We start from the raw sequence: 12,682 nt of genomic DNA on the forward strand, positions 1-12,682 counted from the left end.
TGAATCCCAGGCTCAGAGCCCGTCGTAGCATCCCCAAAGAAATCAATCTTATAAAGAAATCAATGCCCATGTTGTCATCAGATCCATATCTCTGAACTCAGTGGCCTCTGTCAGCCCATTCCTTCACCTTCCAGGCTTTCCAGAAAGACATACGAATGCCCTTCTATACTCTCCTTTGTACTTACAGTCAAGTTAGTCACAAGTAAAAAAAAACAGGACTCAGTTAATCTACTCTTGCAGCTCCAAACACACACGTGTGCGTGCGCGCGTGTACACACACACACACACACACACACACCCAGGGTCATTCATCAGAGAGCCTCTCCAAGAGAGCCTAAACACAAGATCCAGGTGGGAAAAAAAACCAGCAGCACGAGAAGGCCAAGGGACAAAGACCACCAAGGAAGAAAATGCTGCTCTTGCAAAAGGAACGCCCATAAACAGAACCTAGCAAACAGCAGCTCTCTATTGAGGTACCAGGCTACCTTCAGGGCCTCCCTCCTGCCCTCCTGTCCCCTCACTTTGCCTGATATGCCACATTTCAGCTCTGGCCCCACCTTCCACAAGGCAGACAGTTGTGCAGAGCCTGGGCCCGGACAGGAGGGAAGACTGGCATTTTCAATGGTCCAGACATGTGGGCTTGGCCTTGGTATAAGAGGTGCTGAAGAATCTACATGACATCCTGGAGGATTTTCTCTGAATACAACTGGGTGATGTAGCGTTCTCTACTCTCATACTGACTTTTGTACCTGATTCACCCAATTTAGTCATTCATTATATAAATGAATCATATTATATGTTCCTGTGAATGCATATATTTTAATTAAAAAACACATTTCCATTTTAGGTCTTCTGGTAGGCAAAATAATCCCTCCCTCCAAAAATGTTCACATCTTCATCCCCAGGGCCTATGAATACATTACTTCGCATGGCCAAAGAGACTTTGCATATGCGATTAAGGTTAAGGACCTTGAGATGGGGAGATTATCTTGGATTATCTAGGTGGACCCAATCTAATCACATTAGCCCTTTAAAAGCAGAAAACCTTTCCAGGATATGGTCAGGGAGAGAGAGAGAGAGAGAGAGAGAGAGAGAGAGAGAGAGAGAACTGCAGATGAGTCTGAAAGATTTGATATTGCAGGCTTTGAACACAGAGAAAGAGGGCCACGTATGAACCAGAGATTGTGGGCAGCCTCTAGAACCTGGAACAGACAAGGACACGGATCCTTCCTGGAGTCGCTGGAAAGGAATGCAGCCCTGTGGATGTCTTGCTTTTAGCCCAGCAAGAGCGTGTCAGACTTCTGCAGACCTGTCAGATAATTTGCATCGTCGTTAGCCCTAAGCTGTGGCAACTTGTTAGAGGAGCCATACAAGCTAACACAGGTCTCCTTGGGATTTGAGATCTCAGAGTCTCATTCAGCATCAAAGGCAGAACTGCCTGAAGCTATGCTAGTCTCAGAGACTTTGCTCTGATGGGGGCCATGGTTTTTGGATTTTATTTTAGGACCTGAGGGAAAGGCATCATTTCTGTTAATAATCTATTTTGTTATTCAGAAACCAAAAGCTCTGCTTAGCCCCATGTAGTAAGCTTCCAATAAATGTTTTCAGACTCTTCAAAGAATTCTGAATTAGGGGGCTCTTGGGGATGGCGTCTATGGCCCTCATCATTGACTTGGACACCCTCGAGAAATAGACATGTGAATACGTAGCAGAGCGCAGGCATAAAAGGACTGTCCCCACCAGGAACTATTGGCTCCTTAAGAAATCTTTATTGAATCATAAAGCTGTCCAAACCTCCTTTACACAGTAATTCCATTCTTGGGAATTTTTTGTATTTGAAACAGATTCCAAAAAAGCTAAATAAAATGTGCATAAAAATTTTATGACAAGATTATCTATAACAGTAAAAGCAACAACAACAAAGCAAACAGTCAGAATTCCAACGTAAGGAAACCTTTAATAAATTGCTGTTCGGTGCTATTGGGGAACCATGAAAGGTTGCAATTAGTCATGCTATAGAAACAGGGGAATGTTCTTATGACCTTAAATGGAAGCAGCATAATATAAAATAGTAGTCGTTCAATAATCCCTTATTGACCACATGCTATATATCAGGGATTCTACCAAGAGCCGAACAATTAAGTGGGGCCAAAGGAGATAATACTCGTGGCCCTTATCGACTCAGATATGCCATGATTGCAAATGTGTAAAATGATCGATACACGGGGAAGAAGATGTGCCAGAAAATGAAGCCAGGTGTTATGTTAGGGCATGGTAAATATTCTACTTAAATTCTCAAATGATCTTTCCATCATAATCATTTGATTAAAGGACAGGACAGGAAGGAACATAAACCACTGGACCTAAGTCCCAATGCAGAGCACCTTGCTGAGGAAGTGGGGTCTGAATACAACCCTTTAAAAAATACAAGAAACAGCAAGCTGGCAGGACAGGAGGCCAGGCTCCTTCCTACCAGGGGGAGCAGGAATCCAGATGATTCACACACAGGTGATGTGTCCATGATGAACACACAGGTGCTTCCCAATGGGGTCAGCTCTGGGAGGCTACATTTGAGCCTGTCTGTTCTGTGTACTTGGGAAACTTACGCCGCACCGGGAGGCCCTGTGGGACAGCAGCACCTGTCTCTACCTGTCCCCCCCGGCAGCCGAGAGGTTAACTATAAAAGCAGATGCTGCATTACCAATGTCTGTATCTGGCAAGCCACATGCACTGGGCCTACCTCAGTTTCCCAGGGTGAACAAGGAAGGCCAGGGCTTTTTAATTTCTTTAAAAAAAAATTTTTTTTTAATGTTTATTTATTTTTGAGAGAGAGACAGGTTGTGAGCAGGAGAGGGGCAGAGAGAGAAGAGGAGACACAGAATCTGAAGCAGGATCCAGGCTCTGAATTATCAGCATGGAGCCCCAGGCGGGGCTCAAACACACCAACTGCAAGATCATGACCTGGGTCCAAGTCAGACGCCTAACCAACGGAGCCACCCAGGTGCTCCGTTCATTTTCAAACCGCCTTCTAGGGATGCCTGGGTGGCTCAGTCAGCGAAGTGTCCGACTCCTGATTTTGGCTCAGGCCATGATCTCACGCTTCGTGAGATCAAGCCCCACAGCAGGTTCTTTGCTGACAGCTCGGAACCTACTTGCAATTCTCTCTCTCTTTCTCTCTCTCTCTGCCCCTCCCTCCACTCCCATTCTCTCTCTCCACCTCCCCCTCAAGATACATAAATAAAAATAAATAAATAAAGTGCTTTCTAAGGCTGTGGCTGTGGGAGCTCTGCCAGGCTCTAGGGCAAGTGAGATGGACCCTAAGTAGGCACAGCCCTGACCATTAGCTTATAATCCGAAGTCACTGTTATGACGGTACAGATACGAAGAGCATTTAGGTGACTGAACGACTACAGAGCTCACGACAAAAGGGAAAGAGACTTGTCAGCAACGAACATTAATTGCACAACATGGATGTGTAAGGTAGGGTGTGGTTAGGAAAGGTATTTATAGAGACCTCATCTTCTGACTTACCTTCCCCTGTCAAGCCGCAAGTTGCTTTTAAATAAAATTCACAGCAGAGTTTTATCAACTCATCCTACAGCCAGGCACTGTGCTTAGTGCTTCCCTTGGATTATTTCATTAACTCCTCATAGCAACCCAAATAGGTGGTAATATGATCTCCATGTTACCTTTGAGAAAATAGGAGTTTAAACAAATAACTTGCCCAAGGTCGCATAACTAATCAATGTTCTGGGGCTTGGACCAGTCTTGAGGAGACGCACCCATGCCTCACCACCGCAACTGGAACTCTCTGTCTGTTTAATTCGACCCCTTCTTCCAAATCTAGTAAATAAGACAGGCTTCCCTGCCCTCCCCACTGTCCTACCTCCGACCAGTTGCCCAACCTCCTGTGTTTTGTGTCTCTCTGGGCCCCAATTGCTGTCCAGCTGACATCCCGACCCCTGTTTCCTTCTGTCAGGATCTCATTTCAAATACACTTCTGTTCTAGTCCTTCTCTGCTTCATGTTAGTCGTCTGCTGGCCCTTTATACTGTTCCTTGGGGTACAGCATGCAAACTTGAGCCTGCATCCAAGTCACCTGGAGAGGGCTTGTTATAAAATAGCCATTCATGGGCCTCATCCCCAGAGTTTCTGATGCAGTGGGTATGGGTTGGGGCAGTGAATACCAGGATTCCAGATGAGCCGGATGCCCTCTCTTCTGCTGTCATCCTTTGAGAACTCCTGTTCTGGGGAGCCTGCATCCTGCCGCACTTTCCTGTATTGCTGATCTCCTTAAACAAAGATTTCCCAGTGCCCTATATAAGGAACCCTGGTTTTCCTTGGAAGGCACTTCACCCAGGTATTTTTTTCCTAGATCCCTAATCACAAGATGAGAAGGAGTGGTTCCCATGGGCACTTGCAACACCCTCTCGATTCTCCCAACACCCCAGCTGCTCCTGGCAGGCAGGGCGACGTCACAAACAGGAAAAGATTTCCAGTCACCAATCTAGATAACCCCACGAGTCTTTTTTGCTCCTTCCTGACTCCTTGGCTGCTGGAGACACCAGGATCAGGTTCATCAGGTATTCAAGCCTCCTGACCTCAGCTGGAGCCTCACCACTGCTCAGTTGTTTTTGTAATCACCCCTGATTGATTCACTTGTTACCTCCCTGCTGGCTCCTGTTTGAACCTCTGCCAGTCCCCTCCAGCCCCTCCCCGCTCCATACCTTCCTCTCTGGGCTTATGACTCTGCCATCAAGGAAGCTGACAAAATGGAGATTGGCTAGGAGTGTCTTTCTTAATCACTTCAAAATAGCTCTGCCTCTCACTCACCTTCCCCTTCTCCCCTCTGTTTCAAAAGGAGCCTTGAAAACCACAGGGAGATACCACCTCATACCCATCAAGATGGCTACCCTCAAAGGAAAAGAAACAAACAGCAAATAACAAGTGTTGGTGAGGATGCGGAGAAACCGGGACGCTTGTGTGCTGTTGGTGGGAATGCAAATTGGTGCAGCCCTTATGGAAAACAGTACGGAGGTTCCTCAAAAAATGAAAGAGAGAATTTCCATATGATCTGGCAATCCGGCTTCTGAGACTACATACAAAAGGAATGAAAGCAGTCTCCAAGAGATATCTGTACCCTCATGTTCACGAAGCATTATTCACAATAGCTAAAATGTGGAAGCAACTCAAGTGTCCTGTCAGTGGATGAACGGAGAAACTAACTGTGTATATAGCCACAAGGGATGTTATTCAGCCTTAAGCCACGAAGGAAATTCTGACACATGCCACAACAAGGCTGAACTTGGAGGACATTACGCTAAGTGAAATAAACCAATCACAAAAGAAAAATACGGTACGATTCCACTTCTATGAGGCATCTAGTGTAGTTAAATTCACAGAAACAGAACGTAGAATGGTGGTTTCCAGGGCTGAGGGGAGGTGGGACTAGGGGGTTGTTTTTGAAGGGGTATAGAGTTTCAGTTTTGCAAGACAAAAATGTCCTGGAGATCGGTTACACAACAATGCAAAGATATTTAACCCTACTGAAAAGGGGTTAAGATGGCCAATTTTATGTCGTGTGTATTTTACCGGCGGTAATTTTTAAAAAGAAGTCTTTCCTCTCCACGGTAATTGTTCCCTTTGTCTCCTCAACCCTATCTCATGCCACTTTTTCCAGGAGGCTATTCCTTCTGTTTTCTCCCTTCTAGAATGGACACAAACATTTGTAGGACTGGCAGTAGGAGTACGTGCATATATTTCGAGATGCGTAAGATTATATATCCAGAGTGAATAGAGTTTGTTCACAGAGTGAACAAAGAGCCCGGCATTTTCAGTTTGCATTAAGTCTGCATATTATGCAGCCAGTCCTAGGTAGCCACACTCCTGGGAGAATTCCAAACCTCAGCCTTAGGATGGGGACAGTAGGGTGTGTGTGGGGGGCGGGGAGACATTCCCCGAGTCCTCAGTTCCTTCCTGTCCACTCCTCCCACCAAGCCTAGAGGTAGTAGATGCTTTTGGCTGAATTTTCTTCTTCTGGACCATTTTATGGAAATCTCTCTCTCTCTTTTTTTAAACTTCTTTTAGTAGTTAAGCATGTCCTACTAGGTAACAATTCTTTATATTGAAGTGTTCCTGTTGAAGTAACATATGTGGTTTCTGGTATGCCTGGGTGGCTCAGCTGGTGAATCGTCTGACTCTAGATTTCAGCTCAGGTCGTGATCTCACAGTTTGTGGGATCAAGCCCCCTATCAGGCCCTGTGTTGACAGTGAGGAGCCTGCTTGAGAGTCTCTTTCTCTCCTTCTGCCCCTCCCCTACTCATGTGTGTGCATGCACGTGCTCTGTCTCTCTCTCTCTCTCACACAACATAAATAAACATGGAAAAAAAACATATGATTTCTGCTGCCTGACTGATATGGGGAGACAAACAGGAAACTAAGAAAAGAAGAAAATATATGGTATTTCAGACAGTGATATGAGCTACAGAGAAAGAGAAAAGCATGGATGGGCATAGAGTGTGCTGTCGAAGGGCGACAGCTTGTGATTTCACACGGAAGGCAGAGAAGGCATCACAGAGAAAGATGCTGTACTGAGAACACACAACTGACTCTTCGTCCCCACTTCCCACTGAAACGATGAGATGATGTAAAAATAGAGTTCGACCTGCATCGCTGAAGTGGAAAATTCTCCATCCAACTACAAAAACTCTAAAGAATTTCCTGTTAGGCACCACAAGGCAGGTACATTCAGAATATAGTGTAGAAAGATAAAGCTTATCTCTGGATCACCCACTGCTTTCTCTCCCTTTTCTGTCCCCTCACTTCAGTGACTTTGAAGGGTGGTGAGCGGAGAAGTGACTTATCTCGCCGAGCTCTGTCTGTAAGGAAAGTAGTATCATTCCTTCCTTCCTTCATTCACTAGTCACTTAGCAAACATGTTTGGAGCACCTCCTACGTATCTAGCACTGTCCTAAACACTCTGGCAGGTATGAATTAGAAGACACGATACCCAACTCCAAAGGGATTACAGTCTAGCAGGAGAGGATATGGGAACTAAGACATGTATGCAAATAGATACGATTCAAGCTAAGAAGGGTAATGAGAAAGTTGGTTAATAAAATATGAATTCCAAAGATTCTGACAGATGGAACTATTAGCCTGACTTGAACAAGATGAAACATCCAATTCCGTTCAAGTCAACATTACCTGACATTACAGCTACTCTAAGAAATACAGCATATGCATTTGAAATGGGGATGAATTTGGAGACCAGGCAAAGTGGAATCATTGCAGCAGAAGACGGGTGAAATCTATTTCTGGTGTGGAAGGCAAGGTAGCCAGAGCCTTAGTTCTGCAGGGCATGGGAGGAGCACAGCCCGACCACCCAAAATGTACTTGCTGAATTGGACTCATACACGCTCCAGTCTAAGGATACTCAGAGGAATAAGCTAGTAGCAAGGACCAACAGCAGTTATAGCAAGTGATGGTGCTGATGGATAAAGGAGAGAGACTTTCTTGCCTGGAGGTCAGGAACAACTTGACAATAACACAGCTTCAGAGGGGCAAACTGAAGGATGAATAGATTTTTTTTTTTTTCCTAGGCGGTCAAGAAAGAGGAAATCATTCCGGTCATAGGAAATGTGTGTAAAGACACAGAGGCATGAAAATAAAGAACGCGCTGGGAACAAGCAAGCAGTTAAGCATGTGAGAACCCGGGGATATGTGAAGTGTTAGGACTTGGGGCTTAAAACCCTGGAGGGGCCTCAGTCGTGACCTCGGGGCGTGAGGCCAACCTACCAATAACATCTAATCACCTGTTGATTCCCAGAGCTGATCCGCTATGAATTTCAACTCTAACCTTGAGGTGATAAAGACTGCATGAAGGATGCTTGGGATAATGGTATGTTAGCTCAAGTGAGGGAGGAACACAGAAGTGGCAAGATTCAAGGGGCCTGATAAATAACCTACTGCTCCCTGCCCAAGGCTGAAAGGTTTGCGAAATGGAACAAAATCTGTGTGGAAACCAGAATATCATCCTTTCTGCAGATGAAGTTGATATTGAAGAATGTGGCTTATATTGATCAGAATAGAATGATTCATGTGCCAATCACAGTGGTCAGGGAACGAAATTACTCTGCCGAACTAGGCCAGGGTCATGTTCTGACCTCAATGGACTGAGTGTGAGACAGGTATATTCTTTTAGAAATCTGAGATACTGTTACCAAAAACAGAAGAATGGGTCCTGAGCAGCAACCATGTCCACTCCCCACGTGTGTGTGTGCCTGTGTGTGTGCATGCGTGTGTGTATGTCTGTGTGATGACCCATATCCCACATGATCCCTTTCGGGTACAGTTGATCATGCTGCTGTGATGAGAAAAAGTCGAAGCAAACTCTGAATTCTGATACTGCTTTAAAGAAGTCACTGGCTCTTTCTGGATCTCCAGCGCTTCCTCTCCATAAAAAAATACCATAAAATAAGAATTCTCTTGGCCCATTCCCTGCCTTAGGAATGCTGGGCTTATAAATGAGGTCATGTCTGTCAAGTGTTATGATCTCCTTGAAGACAAATTCTGTACAAGTATATAGGATTATTAGCCAAGTTGCTCAACAACCAGTCTGTGCATGAACGACTTAGGGAGGCAAACAGCACCAGGGGAGAACAATAGGACCCACCATGTCCAAGGGCCACTTGATTCCTGTGTTTCTGTGACATCCACAGCACCTCACAGGTACCTGCTCTGAACATCCACAGTGCTGGGAGGGACAGTTAGCCAGTTTGGTTAACACATCTAGAGAGCAAAGCCAGCAGGATGTCAAGCAATTGCCATGTGAGAGGATTTTTTTCAAGAAGATAATTTAAGAGAAATCCTGTTTGGGTTTTAAAGACTGATGGTTAAATACTGAGCCATTCATCAGGGTTCCCATAAGCACAATTGGAAAGCAATCCAGAGTACAATGAGAAAAGGAAAGGGCTCTTTTATGTTTGATTCCATAAGGAGGAGGAAGAGGAGGAGGACCTTGTTTCTAGTCTTCTCTTTTGCCTCTTAGAAATTATGGATTTGGGACCTGAAAAGGACCTTAGACACCTCCCATCTACCTTTTTTAAAAAAAACGTACAGATGGTGAGGACCAATGAGGTAAACTAACTTTTCTGAGCTTACACAGTCAATTGGCAGCATGGCAGGGACTAGGGCTCAAGTGCCTACCTCGCAGTTTGGTATTCTTCACATTCAAGTCTCTTGTCTCCCAGTCTTAGGAGCTTGCGGGAGCCGCTTTGCCTCTGGGAGCCTAGCTGTCTCATCTGTAAAATGTAAATAGACTTTAAACTGACAAAGTAAGGCAGCTGGGAGATAGGACCTCTTGAGGGCCCTCCTAGTTTTCAATCAACCAGTCCACAAATCTTTTTAAAGACCTAACAGCAGGTAATGGGGTATCCAGCCCGAACGAATTTAAGCAAATAGGGGCTTTAGTTTCCTCTCCTTACAGGAAATCAGGAGGTAGATCCTGTGGCTGGTGTTAGTTCAGTGGTTTCAGGATGCCATGACAATCCCAAGCAACTCTTCCTATCTGTTTCATCATATTTAGTATGGCCTTCTCACCCGCATTACTGTTGCCTCGTGGTTGCAAGATGGCTTCTGCAGTCCAGATGTCACGCTCTTTTTCAAACTTTCACTTAATACTTTTAAAATACCAAGCAGGTAATGAGATACTTTGTTTTCATGGCCATGTTAGCTATAGTTCTTTTATAGATACCCTATCAAACTGAGGAAAGATCATTCCCTTTACAGATGATGAGAGCTTTTTGTTTTAAATCATGAATGAGTGTTCAATGTTGTTAAATATTTTTTCTACATTGATTAAGATCATGTGAATCATATGCACTGTCTCCTTTACACTGTTTATGTAGTGGATTGCATTGATTAATTTTAAAATGTTGAACCAACCTTGCATTTCTTGAAGAAATTCCACTTGGTTAAACTGACTCTTTCCAGATATTACTGGATTTAATTTGCCAATGTTCTGTTAGAGTGTTTGCATCGGTGTTCATAAAGGATATTGATGTGTAACTTTCTTTCCTTTTTATTTCTTGGCATCAAGATCATTTTGACCCTCCTCCTCTATTTCTCTGACTTTATGTAAGATTGGTATAATTGCTTTTTCTTTCTTTCTTTTTTCTTTTAAGTAGACTTCAGGCCCAGTGCAAAGCCCAATGTGGGACCTGAATTCACGACCCTGAGATCAAGACGTGAGCTGAGATCAAGAGTCAGACACTCAACTGACTGAGCCACCGAGGCACCCTGGTATAATTCCTTTCTTAAAAGGTTGATAAAATTTGCTTTTCTTGCCCTAACTCCTTTTCTTTTTTAAGATTTATTTTTGAGAGACAGAGAGCACAAGTGGGGAAGGGGCACAGAGAGGGGGGACAGATCAGAAGCTGGCTCTGCGCTGACAGCAGTGAGCTCAATGCAGGGCTCAAGATCACACGCTGTGATATCATGATCTGAGCCGAAGTCAGACCCTCGACCAACTGAACCACCCAGGTGCCCCTTCTTACCCTAACTTCTTAAGATGGAGCCTTAGATAATGGATGTCAAATCTTTTTTCATTACTAAACAAGCATTTCAAGGAATAAATTTCTCAGAGGGTGCTACTTCAGCTGCATTCCATGAATTTTGATGTAGTTTCAGTATCATTCTATTTCAAGTGTTTTCTAATGAACTAGAACCGTGCCTAGAATAAAGTACTCAGTGTTATCTCCAATTAGCTCAGTTTTTTGTTTCTCTTGTTAATAAGTGAGAATAAATTGATGGATCACTCCGACAGTCGTGTTCCTTCCTCCTTCAGAGCCTCTTTGCTGGTTCCACTGTACGACCCCTTCATGTAGACCCAGATTTCACCCTTCTTCTCGTTAATACCAATTCATCTTGCAGGTGTGACCTCAGACGCCACTTCCTTGAAGAGGCCTTCCTTGACAACCTAGACTGGGATGGTCCTCTCATGTACTGGCTAAACAGTGTCCCCCAAAAGTTCACGTCCACCCAGAATCTGTGAATGTGACCTTCTTCGGAAATAGAGTCTCTACAGATATAATTACGTTAAGAAGACATCATATTGGGTTATGTTGGGCCCTAAATCCATTATGACTGGTGTCCTTTAAAGCAGAGGGTTATTTGGACACAGACACATGGGAGAACACCATGTGATGACAGAGACAGAAATCTGAGTGATGCATCTACTAATTGAGAAATGCCAAAGATTGCTGGCAAGTACCAGAAGCTAAAAAGAGGCAAGGAAAGATCCTCCCCTAGAGTCTTTGGAGACAGCATGGTTCTCCCAACACCTTGATTTCAGAACTTTAGCCTCTAGAACTGTGAGAAAATAAATTTCTGTCATTTTTAAAAAATTTATTTATTTGAGAGAGAGTGCACGAGAGAGCACACGTGCCCACACACGGCCAGAGGAGGGGCAGAGAGAGAGGGATAGAAAGAGAATCCCAAGCAGGCCTCACACCTCCTGTTCAGAGCCCGACGTAGGGCTCAAACCCACAAACTGTGAGAACGTGACCTGAGCTGAAGTCAAGAGCCGGATGCTTAACTGACTGAGCCACCCGGGCACCCCATAAATTTCTGTCATTTGAAGCACCCAGTTTGGGGTAATTTGTTAGGGCAGTTCTAGGAAATGAATACACCATGTTCCATGTTTTTTTTTTGTTTTGTTTTGTTTTTATTTTTGGGACAGAGAGAGACAGAGCATGAACGGGGGAGGGGCAAAGAGAGAGGGAGACACAGAATCAGAAACAGGCTCCAGGCTCTGAGCCACCAGCCCAGAGCCCGACGCGGGGCTCGAACTCACGGACCGCGAGATCGTGACCTGGCTGAAGTCGGACGCTTAACCGACTGCGCCACCCAGGCGCCCCTGTTCCATGTTTTCATACCTTCTTTATACTTGTCTTTCCTAGCTTTTATCAGATAATTATCACATATAAATTATCAAGAAATGCTAATGGTGTAGTAATACTAGTCTGGCATTTTAGTGGGGGCTATAAGGGAGACTACCATAATCCAAACCAATATCTCTGATGGTGAGGGCTTTGAAGGGCACCTAGTTTTGAGGGAGAATGGCCATAAAATCACAGCATGTCAGTGGCCAACTACTGAAGCTTCTAAAAGCAACCTTAAGTACATGTTACAGAAGTTTTTAATGTGTAAGCTAGCCAAGCTGGCCATTTTTAAAATAGAAACAGATTGCCATAAAAAAGTAGATTGCCATAAAAGGGCACTGAAGTAGGGATCAGAACCATCAGTACAGCTTCCCCCTTTGTGTCCAGATCTTGGGTGAGTCACTCAACCTCTCTGGGTCCAGGTTCCTCAGCAGCAGAAGGAGGTAGTTTGAAAGAGTGTCTACAGTCTCTTGGGCTGGAACATTCTATGGCTTTATGATTCTAATGTGGAGCAGTAGTAAAAAAGACGGCATTTACTTCTAAAGCACAAGGCTCCCTGGTCACTGCTAGCTTTCTTTCATGAACAGTATCAGAATCCAGGGATGAAACATTACCCCAAAGAGATGATCCAGGCTGGTGCTAGACCAAGAAGGATTCTGCTCGAAATATGTAACTACTAGTTCTTTCCAAGTTTGTTTTACTTGAAAGGGGAATAGTGTAGATTTTTCCAGGGCTCTCACT

General features: G+C 44.4%; 1 long non-coding RNA gene across 3 annotated transcripts in view; it reads right to left on the reverse strand.

Annotated features, from left to right (window-relative positions):
* LOC121039859 (uncharacterized) overlaps window positions 1-12,682 on the reverse strand; it is a 30,371-nt gene that overhangs the window by 15,765 nt on the left and 1,924 nt on the right. The gene's annotated exons all lie outside the window — the stretch shown is intronic.

The sequence above is a fragment of the Herpailurus yagouaroundi genome, unplaced genomic scaffold (genome assembly GCF_014898765.1).
Source record: "Herpailurus yagouaroundi ecotype Mexico unplaced genomic scaffold, PumYag 181, whole genome shotgun sequence".
Lineage (NCBI taxonomy): Eukaryota > Metazoa > Chordata > Mammalia > Carnivora > Felidae > Herpailurus > Herpailurus yagouaroundi.